The sequence below is a fragment of the Chiloscyllium punctatum genome, chromosome 5, assembly GCF_047496795.1.
Source record: "Chiloscyllium punctatum isolate Juve2018m chromosome 5, sChiPun1.3, whole genome shotgun sequence".
NCBI classification, from domain to species: domain Eukaryota; kingdom Metazoa; phylum Chordata; class Chondrichthyes; order Orectolobiformes; family Hemiscylliidae; genus Chiloscyllium; species Chiloscyllium punctatum.
Genome location: NC_092743.1, coordinates 124,699,157 through 124,711,613, shown reverse-complemented (window position 1 = coordinate 124,711,613; position 12,457 = coordinate 124,699,157).

Here is a 12,457-nt window from a genome sequence, read left to right as displayed (position 1 = left end):
ATCAGGTTATAGTCTAACCGGTTTAATTGGAAGCACTAGCTTTCGGAGCGCTGCTCCTTCATCAGGGTGTGGAGTACACGATTGTAAGGCACCGAATTTATAGCTAAAGTTTACAGTGTGATCTAACTGAAATTAGACATTGAAAAATACCTTGATTATTTGTTAAGTCTCTCATCTGTTAGAATGATCATGTTAGTTTCTCTTCTTTCATATGTAAATCGCAAAACCTTTTTTTTTAAATTTACAATCTCAAGTGAGCTTTAACAATTGGTAAAAACAATGACTGCAGATGCTGGAAACCAGATTCTGGATTAGTGGTGCTGGAAGAGCACAGCAGTTCAGGCAGCATCCGAGGAGCTTCGAAATCGACGTTTCGGGCAAAAGCCCTTCATCAGGAATAAAGGCTGTGAACCTGAAGCGTGAAGAGATAAGCTAGAGGAGGATGGGGGTTTTATGCACAAGTAACTCCAACTTCTGGGCTGTAGCTTTTCCATTTAAATATGATGAAGCTGTCCTATTCTTCCTGCATAACCTCACAAGTTTCCACATAATATTTCATATGTGAAGGTATTGTTCTCTCACTTCATCTGTCTGTATCCCTCTGCAGATTCTTTGTGTCATTCTCAGTACTTACCTTCCTATTTCCATGTCATCAGCAAACTTGGTAACAGTACATTCACTTTCATCATCCAAGTTGTTAATAACGTACATGATCATGGACCCTGTACAGATCCCCATAACACACCACTAGTTAAAGGATGCCATCCTAAAAATGCTCCCTTTATCTCTGCCTTCTATTAGTGAGTTCCATTCATGCTAATATACTACTGCAATATGATGTGATGATCTTATTAAGTAGCATGATCTGGTAGTATTTTCCTGAATACCTTTTGGATCTCCACATATATGTTATATCAATTGCTTTATCTATTCTGCTTGTTTTCAATAAGGAGGAAATGAGTTCAAAAGATCAGCTCAGAATCAAAGCTGTCCGTCTGCAGACATTATGAACTGCCTGCTTCACCACAAAACAACAGGAAGGGATGGGTTGGAGTTGGTGTGTAAGGAACTAAATTTACAGTGGGCAGTGAGCAGGACAATGTGTGGGTGAGGTCAGAGACAGCTCCGAATCTGGCTTTCACATTGGGCCCAATTGGCCTCTTAATCACAGCTCAGATTGGAGCAGAGGTCAATGTTACTCTAACTTTCCTCAGCTGGATACAACATTCTAATGTCTTCTGCATTACAATAATAATATGCATCATCGATGTCATTGTTAGCCACATTCCCTCAAACTATACATTCAATCCAGTAAACATTCAATCAATGGTGGACAACTCTATGGGCAGCCTTAGGTCCTTCCACAATCTCATAATGTTCACTAAATACACTCATCATCTGTTTCTGGGATCTTACAATGCTTTTGACAATCATACTCCTTCCCAGACATTTGCCAGCTGCACTGCATTATTTGCCAATAACTTAAATACTTACTAATCACTAAAAACTCTCTACTAACTTTAGTACAGAAGATCAATTTCTATCAATTGTTATAAAGTCTTTAAAATCAACTCTAATATAAAGTGACTATGATTCTGTGTCAGAACTAGCAAATTGGGTTCAACCCCTCACTTTAACTTGAGAAATCAAACAAATAGTCCTTCTGATTTGCAATTGTAATTACAACACCTGCTATTCTCACGCTGTAGGTGCATTTTATACCAGAGTTACTTCATGAATGAATCTTTTACTAAATCTACTCTAAACACTAATCATTGCTAATTTGTCTTAATAGAAAATATCTATTTGAATTCCATTGATGAGGGTGAAATTCAAACACTTTACGACTTTACCAAATCATTGAATGAAACTTGTTTACATTCCACAAATAACTAGGGGATATAACCAAATCTTCACTTTGTATTTTGTAATCTGTCCCTGTCTCTCTTCCCTTGATCTTTGGACGTAAGAATTTGTTCAAATTATCCACATCTGCACTTAAACTTTAATTGTACATCTCTCCCAGGTCCTGACCTCCTATTTTACAACCTTCCTTTGTCCCTTCCTGTGCTGGTCGTCTTTCAGAGGTTGTATTGACAACAATTATGGCTTTATCTTTCCTAATGATGCTTCTTTAACTACCGACAAACATTGGGTCAAAGAATTCAAATAACCCTTCATGTTAATTTATTGTTTGCATCTTTAACTTACTATTACCCAGAAAGTTCAGAATACTGTAGAATCAGACGTTTCCTTCTACTTTTTTCTAAACTTGGAGCCGTGACTTAACTCGACCTTTCAAAAATGCCCCTTATTAAAATGTTTGTGTTTAGGACTACCTGTTCACAGAAACCTGGGTAAATTCCCTCATGTTTCTTTTCACCAGAACCCTTTTTTTTTATCCTCACAGGACCTTTCATTATCTTATCCAGTAATTCTGTATGGAGACCACAAGTTTAGCTGTGAACATCTGCCATATATAGCTGCCGATCCCTTTTGGCCATCTTGTGTTAGCTAAAAAGGCCCAAGTGGCCATCTTGTTAACCTTAGTCATGGGTAACTAAAACATCACAAACCACTTGTGCAAACAGTAGTCGAAGAAAACTGTTTCATCATACTAAGGTTCTTCTCAATTTTCCTTGCCAAAACCCTTTACACCATAGTCATGAAAAGCCTGGCTAGAATGGAGCTTCTGTAAAGGAGGTGTGAGAAACCATTCAACCTATGTCATTATCATGTCAGAAACAAGATAATGCCAATTTCCGTCAAGGAGATGCATACAGAGTCAGGTTCCAAACCATCACTGATACATTCAAGGAGTTGTATGAAAGAATAGACCATCGGCTAATCATTCAGAAAACAAAGATCCTCTCCAGCCCAACGAACACCAATGTACCTCAACTATCAGAATGCATAATGAGCCACTAGTCAAAGTTGATTAATCTTCATACCGTAAGAGCCTCATCTCAGTAAAGGGTAGACATTGATGGTGAAATTCAATATCACCATCATTGATGGTGAAAGACAATGTACCATGCCTGAGGAACTGAGCGTTTGATGACAAAAACTCTAAAACTTGTGCCAAGTTCCTGGTGTGTAGGGCAGTAGAGCTACCTGCCCTTCTTTATATTTCAGAGACATGGGCAATTTGAAGCAATCCTTTCAAATTATCGCCAGAGATGCCTCTGCAGGTTCCTACTAATCTAATGGTTGGAGAATATCAGAATCCTCTCTTAACACAACATTGCCAGGCTTTGGTTACTGTCAATCAGCTGTGTTGGGCAAACCACCATCTTCCAAGTTTTCTACTCTGAGCTTTGAAATGGCAAGTGGTTATCAAGAAGGTTGGAAGAAAGCTTCAAGGACATCCTCAAAAGCCTCCATGAAAGAAATGCAATACTCCCAATGACATTTCAGCTACACAGTCCAAACTGAAAAAGAATCGCCCACAAAGGGGTGAACTATTTCCAACAAGCCCAAATGGATACAAGTGCAAATTACACGTCAACATTCATGCATCCCACTTATTGGCCTCCATATACAGCACTGGCTCCACCTGAAGAAGGATTGGATCTAGCATTGGAAGTTTGTTCACCAAAATGACCTGCATCTCTGGAAGAAATTCATTTTTGTTCTCAAAGGAATTGCTTAAGAATGGAGTAGGAAAATGTACTGCGTTACTTCAGGAGACTTTACTCAGACAAAAACTATACTGCGCAAGCAAAGATAAAAGTTTATTCAAATAAATTGGTTTTAAGAAGAGGAGGATAGAACAGCTGGGTTTTGCAAATCTTAAAAAGCAACACTTTTTTCTCATGGACCACTCAAAGGTTACTAGAAAAGGTAAAGGATAAAGTTGTTGCTTTATCAAAGAAAGACTTGATCCTCCAATCAAGACAATGAGTGTGAATAGGAGAAAGTGAGGACTGCAGATGCTGGAGACCAGGGTTGAAAAATGTGGTGCTGGAGAAACACAGCAGGTCAGGCAACATCCGAGGAGCAGGAGAATCGACGTTTTGGGCATAAGCCCTTCTTCAGGAATGAGGCTGGTGTGCCAAGCAGGCTAAGATAAAGGGTAGGGGGGAGGGAATTTGGGGGAGGGGCGCTGGGAATATGATAGGTGGAAGGAGATGAGGGTGATAGGTCAGAGAAGGGGTGGGGGCGGAGATGTTGGGAAGAAGATTGCAGGTCAAGATGGCAGTGCTGACTCCGGGGTTTGGGACTGAGATAAGGTGGGGGGAGGGGAAATGAGGAAGCTGGAGAAAGAGTGTGAATATTAAGGTGTACTGAAAAGCTGGGTGGGAATCTGCTGATAAACTAAAATATGCAAGCATGTGGATATAGACAAAAGGAATGTAACAACATCATGTCTAACCTTATGTGAGCTATATAGGAGGAAGTTACTGCAGATGCCGGAATCTGTACTGAAAAACACTAAATGCGGGAGATCACAGCGGGTCAGACAGCATCCATGGAGAAAAAGCAAGCTTTGTGAGGGGCAGGTCATGCCTCACAAACCTCATTGAGTTCTTTGAGGATGTGACTAGAAAAGTTGATGAGGGTTGAGCTGTGGATGTGGTGTATATGGACTTCAGCAAGGCATATGATAAGGTTCCCCATGGTAGGCTCATTCAGAAGGTCAGGAGGAATGGGATACAGGGGAACTTAGCTGTCTGGATACAGAATTGGCTGGCCAACAGAAGACAGCGAGTGGTAATAGAAGGAAAATATTCTGCCTGGAAGTCAGTGGTGAGTGGTGTTCTACAGGACTCTGTCCTTGGGCCTCTACTGTTTGTAATTTTTATTAATGACTTGGATGAGGGGAATGAAGGATGGGTCAGCACATTTGCAGATGACACAAAGGTTGGAGGTATTGTTGTCAGTATAGAGGGCTGTTGTAGGCTGCAGCGGGACATTGACAGGATGCAGAGATGGGCTGAGAGATGGCAGATGGAGTTCAACCTGGATAAATGCGAGGTGATGCATTTTGAAAGCTCAAATTTGAAAGCTGTGTACAGGATTAAGGATAGGATTCTTGGCAGTGTGGAGGAACAGAGGGATCTTGGTGTGCAGGTACATAGATCCCTTAAAATGGTCACCCAAGTGGATAGGGTTGTTAAGAAAGCATATGGTGTTTTGGCTTTCATTAACAGGGGGATTGAGTTTAAGAGTCGTGAGATCTTGTTGCAGCTCTATAAAACTTTGGTTAGACTGCACTTGGAATACTGCATCCAGTTCTGGTTGCCCTATCATAGGAAAGATATGGATGCTTTGGAGAGGGTTCAGAGGAGGTTTATCAGGATGCTGCCTGGACTGGAGGACTTATCTTATGAAGAGAGGTTGACTGAGCTCAGACATTTTTCATTGGAGAAAAGGAGGAGGAGAGGGGACCTAATTGAGGTATACAAGATAATGCGAGGCATAAACAGAGTCGATAGCCAGAGACTATTTCCCAGGGCAGAAATGGCTAACACAAGGGGTCATAGTTTTAAACTGGTTGGAGGAAAGTATAGAGGGGATGTCAGAGGCGGGTTCTTTACACAGAGAGTTGTGAGAGCATGGAATGCGTTGCCAGCAGCAGTTGTGGAAGCAAGGTCATTGGGGACATTTAAGAGACTCCTGGACATGCATATGGTCACAGAAATTTGAGGGTACACACATGAGGATCAATGGTCGGCACAACATCGTGGACTGAATGGCCTGTTCTGTGCTGTACTGTTGTATGTTCTATGTTCTAAAGTTTCAAGTCTAGAAGACTCTTCATCAATTGATGCAATTGATGAACAGATGACTCTTCATCATTTATACTAGCTATGTCTCCTTTGGAAGGAGACAATATCTAAACCAGCAATGCTTGTTGTTTTATTGCTGACTTAGTGGTTCTGGGGCCATTTTCATTTCCCATTGATGCAAAAAAAATACATTTCTTTAAAAAAAAGAGAGATAAAGAAATCTTGGAAATCATCTGTTCAGCAAAATGGATTTTTTTAGTTTAAGCATAGAAAATAATTTCACTTGACATATTTTTGTCTTAGATTCAGTATAGTTGACTTCCCACAAAAAGATTTGTGAATAAGTTTAATCTGATGTCAGAGTGGTATTCTCTACCAATTTTCAGAAACCTTGGGGACATACTCGGCATGTGGCTGCATTATTTGGAAATCATACATCAGCCACTTAAGTGTACTCTGTGGCATTCTATCTGTCTTCAGGCATGTACTTAGGGATGGTTCATATACTTAGCTATGAATTATAGGATTATTTTGTTGGAGTAATTCAAAAGAATCGGGAAGAAGCCTACATTGTAATTCAAGAATTGAGTGAATAAAAATTCTACTTTTGTGCTGAGAGCTTGACAGTAAATATTTTTATTTGTCGGCAAATGCCAAAAGAACGAGTGAGAAGTGTTGAACAGAGCCAGATTTCAGTAATGGCTATCATGCTGTGATGATCAACATTTGTTTACAGTCCCCTCTGTTTAGCCTTGACTTATCACTTATATTACTAAGAAGTAATGCTGTTCAGTTTGCCTTTGATTTAATTAGATTTTGAGCTCTGTAAGAAATGTTTTTGAAATTTCTCTGTTTCTAACAAACTGCTCTCAGTTTTTATAGTATATTTAACTGCCACTATTCCCACCCTCCATCTATCATCTCTGCAAGAAAGCACATCAGCGCACAGTTAAATACTTTTACAAAATACAGAACAATACTTTATTTGTCTTCTCAGGAAACATGTTGCTTGGAGGTGAGACATCAGTGTCAAATGGGTAAGATTTCCTCTCTGTACAATGGATAACAAGACAACAAATTAGTTAGTTTCAAGAGAACACAAAGGAAAATTCAAAATAATGCTATTGACTCACAGACAGAGCAGTGTATTTTGCTCCTCACTGCCAGTGTGAACCATTTGCTTAGAAAGAAAGGTAACCTCACTAAATCCAAGCACTTGAGAATATTTGTAGACAGAGCTAGTGGGTGGCACGGTGGCACAGTGGTGAGCACTGCTGCTTTACAGCAGAGACCCAACTTCAATTCCTGCCTCAGGTGACTGACTGTGTGGAGTTTGAATGTTCTCCCAGTGTCTGCGTGGGTTTCCTCTGGGTGCTCTGGTTTCCTCCCACAGTCCAAAGATGTGCAGGTCAGGTGAATTGGCCATGCTAAATTGCTCGTAGTGTTAGGTAAGGGGTAAATGTAGGGGTATGGGTGGGTGGCGGGTCGGTGTGGACTTGTTCGGCCGAAAGGCCTGTTTCCACACTGTAATCTAATCTAAATCTAAAACCCCACTTATTTTTCATCTTTGAGGTCATTCTTAAATTTCAAAGCTTTCTGAAATTGTGACTGTAGATCAAAGAATTGTGTTTTGTTGAGTGGGGGATTGAAACAACCTGTTTTCTGTACATTTTCAGATGACAATAGTTGAACATGACTGCAACTGATGAACAGTTCAGTACACACATTTCATCATAAGGCTGTTATAGTGCTGAGATTGTATCCTTACAACTAGAGCAGGAAGCCTGAGTTGAAGCTGGTTCAGAGGTGACACTTCTGACTAGTTTGCTTAGAAGTGCACAGTCCAAAGATGTGCAGGTCAGGTGGATTAGTCATGCTAAATTGCCCCATGATGTCCAAGGATGTGCAGGCTATATGGATTAGCCACGGGAAATGCAGGGTTACAGGGATAGAGTAGGGGGATGGGTCTGGCTGAGATGCCCTTCAGAGAGTCGGTGTGAACTCAATGGGCCAAATGGCCTGCTTTTACACCATAGGGATTCTATGAAATTTCTGATTTTGGAAAGGAATAAAGGTAATTGATGAAGCGGTTGAAGATAGTTAAGCCCAGGAAATTAGCCTGACGAACTCTGGCATCAGTACCTTGGCCTGGAATGATTGGCTTCTGACAATGACAGTAATTTCCTTTTTTGTGAGGTGTGACCCCAACTATTGGACAACATTTCCAATGATATTCATTGACATGAATTTTGTTACGGGTCTCCGTGGCACTTTCAGCCAAATGAAGCCTTAATTCAAAAAACACTCATTTTCAAAGCTTCTCTCAATATCTACTCTTTTGACCATACTTGAATCAAAGTTGAAATGAGGATGGGAGCTGATTTCAGCTGAACATTATTGAGTAGATTATTACTGAGCAATTTCCCTTGACAACGTTGTCAACAACACTTTGCCTCACTTTTCCCATTGGATTAGTCCTGCTTTTTGAGGATAGGACATGCCTGAACTCATCCTCAGCCCTTGGCTGCTTTTGTTGCATTTCAAGCTGTGGCACTAGCCACTGGACACTTCATTCTGGTGCGTTAATGGAGATGGTCACCAATGAGTCATAGCAGCCCCATCAGTGACCACAGACTCAATGATGTCCTTCTCATGTGTTCAGAGGAGTAGGCAAGATGCCCAACATTAAAGGCTCTGGGTAGCAATGCCAATCTGCACGACAACAAAGGGATGGAACAAAGGTCAAACAGCATGTTGAGATTATGACACTAGTGGCTTAGCTAACTGCAGTGTCAGTATTTAGGTTGCTGACTGCAAATATATATAGCAGGGCATCAGCTTCATTGCTGTGTGGTATTTTTCTCTCTACCTCCTTGGGTTGCTTTCAAGGTCACATTTATTAGGCAAATGCATAAAAACAGGAAATCAGAAGGGGATGTCTGTTGTGAGACATCTTACATGTTCTCAGTAATGCAGAATACCATCCTAGCCCCATGATGTCAAGAGTCATCTCCTCCAAGTGGCTCAAAAGATGAACACCACTCTGCTTAGCTACATTTGACTTTGAGTCACATTGTTTGGTAAGAGATGGGTGGGACTGTCAAACACTTGTGTTGAATTGTGTTTGGATGAAATCCCTGGGACAGGTGGATAGTTAGAAGCAGGGGTGAATGTGAGGCTGGAAAGACTAATACATGTGCAAGGATGAAGTGGAATACCTTGCTGTGAGAAGTGAGTCCTGAGTGTCAGAAAGTGCTGAAGAGTAAATGATGGGGATGTGCTGTGTTGAACATATTGAGATGTCTGGTGGATGGAATATATCATTTGAAGATGCTCTCACTGAGCTTGACCATCCACATAAAAGTCATTAAATTTCTTATGGGTTTGCTGCCAATTTCAAGGACCCAGAATCTAGGATTTGACATCTATGATTTCCTGCTCCTACTCCTGGTTAAGGGTAACTCTCAAGAGTTTTTCAGACTCAGCTCAGAATTACATCATTTCACCTCCTGTCTAACTCTGCCACTAATGCCTCCCGCATTGAATCCAGGTCATTATTTGCAAATTAATTCCCTGGTTCCCAGGAAAATAAAAAGGAACAGGTAATGAATGAAAGTTAAGCCACGTTAGTTTAATTAAAGGTAATACAGCCGTAGAAGCATTAAATAATTAAACAAAGTGTAACGGAGATAAGCTCAGAAAACACTCAGCATTTGTTTTCAGTGATATGTAATGGTGTTCTTGAACATTATGGCTGAATTGGTAATGTTATTTCTGTTCTATATAGTGATTAGTAATGCAAAAAGGATTAAAGAATAATGAAGTATTTATAATTTTATCCAACGTCAGTAAATTTTGCCAAAAATCATTCATAAATTTTATTTGGTTTATTATGCATTTTTTATACAAAATACAGGGCTCATGTTAATTCCCTCAACCTAATGAAAACTATGTGGCATGGGATTTGAAATCCAAGAGGTATGCTTTAAACTTGTTTTACAGCTGTCACTGTTGCTAATTGATAGGTTGCTCTGCCAACCTAATTCAGGCAGCAGTTTTGTAGAAATAAGCAAACTAGAGGTTCAATTACCTTGATCAAAATGGTCCCACATTTGAACTACCTCTGCCTCTTCCACCAGATCTCCACTCCAATTGGTAGGCATGGAGTCTGTCAAATAAGTTTAAAATGTTAGTCCCAGAGGAGCTGTGGTGACAGGACTCTTTGGAATGTCTCAAACTTGACTTACCTGGCTGCCAGCCTTTGGATCTCCTCGGCTTAATTGGCTTAAACCTTGGACCCTGTCTCAAATGGATATATCTGGTGGAAAGCTAATAAACAATTTGTTGATAAGGCCTTTCTCTCAGCATGATCATATATTTACTGTGGGAAGAGAAGGAATGGCAGAAGAAATTATGCAACACTCTCTTGAAATGGCAGAAGAAATTATGCAACACTCCGCACCTTCAAAATCCTCAAAGAAGGCAGGTTAGATATGAACACTCAGTTTCTAAGCTAAATTCCTCCCTCCTCACTTTGTTAATATCACAAGCAGGTTCTGGGAGAAGATGGCTGGACACTAGACTACTGCAGACTGATCAGTTATTTGTACCAGGTATGGAGGTCCTGTTGAACTGCACTTCACAGGAACCTCCTTCCACAGGTTCTGGCCACATCTTATCTGACACCATTTGATATCACTGATGATATATTATCTGCTTACAACATTTGCCTATATTAGCCTCCTTCCTCAAAAGTACTGTTGCTATCCCTGAGTAATAGAGATAGTCCCTGTAGTGATTAAACCAACTGTTCTAATTGTGTTTTTCTTTAATCATTCATGACATGTAGGCATCACTGACTGGACCAGCATTTAGGGCCCGATCCTATCTCCTGTTGGTGAGGACATAGCGTCTTTTTGCAAAAGAGCATGCAAATCATCTAGTGAGCTAGTCAAGTTGTCTGCTTGGTCTTGCAGAAACTGCCAGTCCTGTAAAGGACTTCTGCTGTTGGATAGAGTATGGATCTGTTTCTGTTGAGAATCACCTGATCAGAATACCCAAGGATGAATTGATTGACCAAAACCTGGCCTTTACTGTTGTAGTCGCAGACCCACGTTGAATTCCCTGGTGGAGTACTGTGTCTTATGCTGACAATTTTAGTTCATGGTCTGGTTAGAACAATAGCTGTTCTCTTTCTCCACCACCTATTCTATCTCCATTACCTTGAGACATGTTTGTTGCTATCTGCCAAGTCCAGTTTAGCAGTAGGGTTGTGCCAGAAGAAGAAGACAGCAAGGGGCTTGGGGAGACAAAGAGGTTATGCTGAGCGTGTGAGGGGAGGAAAATTAGGACATCTGCCATGGCTTGGGGGAACTTGCAAATGAATGTGGAATCTCTTGCTTGAGGTTACATATGTTCAGGAGCTACAATATAGGAAAATGAGATTATATATTACATGATGTCAGTTTAAATCTGAAAAGCAATAGAATGGAAAATACCTATTAAAATATTTCAGCTTTGTGTAAATATGATAGAAACATTTTAGCTATTACCTCATGATTCTGAAAGGTGTTTATCAGGCTTTTGTTCCCAAGTTTGTGTTATTTATTCTGCAAACAAAAGTCTTTTGTTTCTAAATTTTGGCAGTTATCTTATGAAAATTTATATACTGTGGTGTCTAAGAAATCAATACTCTCTGGCTATTAATAATTATTGAGTACATTGATGAATCTGTTGAATTCTGCTGCTGAGAATCCAAATAGTCTCCATGTTCAACACAAATGCAGAAGCAATTGTTACCAAGTGACTGGATTATACCAGAAGAGATGATGGAAGAGGAAAAAGTAGCCCCACCTTTTTGGAGTGTGCAAACATATCGGTCTGACTTTGGTGTATATATAGTAAACTGTTTGCAGCTTCCCTATTGGTCATGAATAGTTTGGAAATTCTAACATAAAATGTTGTCACTTAATTATTCCACTCTTCCAACTCCCAGGTAAATTGAAAATCCAAACAATACCTCTGGCTCAATAATATAAGCTCCTTATTTTGAATAACACCAATTTTCTTTTTAATTTGTCTCCATGCGTATTGAAACATACTGGTCCCTTGAACTTCAGTTCAATGTTTGCTTGACCATAAGCGCATCTGAGGTAAAATCAAGCGTGACTCATGGTATTTTGTCAGAAAGAATATGGCGATTGACCATAGCCTTGGCACTCCAAAAATTCTCCAAGGAATTTCTGAACTCACCAAAGAAAGATGCTGCCTGTTCGTCTGCATGTTCCATTTCTTTGATTCTGGTTGACCTCATTGTTCTTCCTCTAAATTTCTTAAAGGGAATTGGAAGCTTTCTGCTCTGGTGTACCACTCCCATGTAGCAGTAACATTCTACATTAATGGCTGAGCAAAAGCAGGGCTCAAGTGACGCTTCTTTCCCTCACTGTAACATAAACATGTCACAAGAAGAGTGACTGAACAATGTGCCTTCCACACTGATTTATGTCTGGTGCTCTGAGAGGCTTCCTTCTCTTCATTTAACTTATGCCCAGTAGAGATTATAAGCAAATCATTCAAACCTTCCAGGAAAGCTGGGTCTCTGTGCTGATTTATTTTATTCACATGAGATCCCCCCTTTGCAAGCCAAGAGCGAGTCAACTTACATTTTTAGGTCTTTTTATATTTAACAGTTCCTTCATCAACCTATTGTCTTCTTATCATCAGTG